This window comes from Otolemur garnettii, unplaced genomic scaffold (assembly GCF_000181295.1).
Source record: "Otolemur garnettii isolate 467f Iridium unplaced genomic scaffold, OtoGar3 scaffold00018, whole genome shotgun sequence".
Taxonomy (NCBI): Eukaryota; Metazoa; Chordata; class Mammalia; order Primates; family Galagidae; genus Otolemur; species Otolemur garnettii.
Window position 1 is genome coordinate 6,595,100 of NW_003852413.1, and position 1,293 is coordinate 6,596,392.

Here is a 1,293-nt window from a genome sequence, read left to right on the forward strand (position 1 = left end):
ATGGAATGATTTGTCCAGGAGACTTAGTAGTACACAGTGGTAGACTCTACACTTTCATGAAGATAAGCTCATGAATAAATCTGGATACATTTTATTTTATAGCTTTAAATTTAAAAATGATCAATATCTTTGAGAGGGGAAAAAAGGAAGGGGTGAGAGAAAACACACACAAAAATAATTTCTCGGCTCGGCGCCTGTGGCTTAAACGGCTAAGGCGCCAGCCACATACACCTGAGCTGGTGGGTTCGAATCCAGCCTGGGCCCGCCAAATTACAATGATGGCTACAATCAAAAAATTGCCAGGTGTTGTGGCAGGCACCTGTAATCCCAGATACTTGGCAGGTGGAGGCGGGAGACTCGCTTGAGCCCAGGAGTTGGAGGTTGCTGTGAGCTGTGATGCCATGGACTCTACCCAGGGCGACATCTTGAGGCTCTGTCTCAAAAAAAAAAAAAACAAAAAAACTATCATTCAATGTTTTTAGTATTATTCACAGTCTGAAATCATCGTTTCAAATTTATAACATTATCATCACCCCAAAAGAAACCATGTACCCACTAGCAGTCACTTCCCACGTTCCCCCAACCCCTCCTACCTCTGGGCAACCACCAATCTACCTCTGTCTCCATGGATTTGCCTATTCTGGTCATTTCATTTAAATGGAATCATACACAATGTGGCCTTATGTATCTTTTATTTAGCTCAGTATTTTCAAGCTTCACCCATGTAGTGCCATGTGTCAGTACTTCACTCCTTCTTACGGTGAATAATATTCCATTGTAAGCATCAGCCACATTTTGTCCATTCATCATATGATGGACATCTGAGTTGTTTCCACTGGTTATTATGAATAATGCTGCTATGAGTATTCATGTACAAAGGTTTTCTTCTTTGGTTTTAAATTTTTCTTTTCTTTTACTAGCTGTGTAGATTCAGGGTCCCAAAACATTAAGACTCAGAATTGAGCAGGGCATGGTGATAGATGCCTATAATCACAGCCACATGGGTGATTAAGGCCAGAGAATGGCTTGAGCCCAACATAGCAAGATCTTATCCCTAGAAAAAAGACTTTTTTTTTTGGCTCTCAACCGGATAAGACGCCAGCTACATACACCTGAGCTGGCGGGTTTGATTCCAGACCCGTCCGCTCGAACAATGACACCTGCAACCAAAAAAAAAAAAAAAAACAGACATTGTGGTGGGCGCCTGTAGTCCCAGCTACTTGGGAGGCGGAGGCAGGAGAATTGCTTGAGCCCAGGAATTGGAGGTTGCTATGAGCTGTGATGCCATGGCAC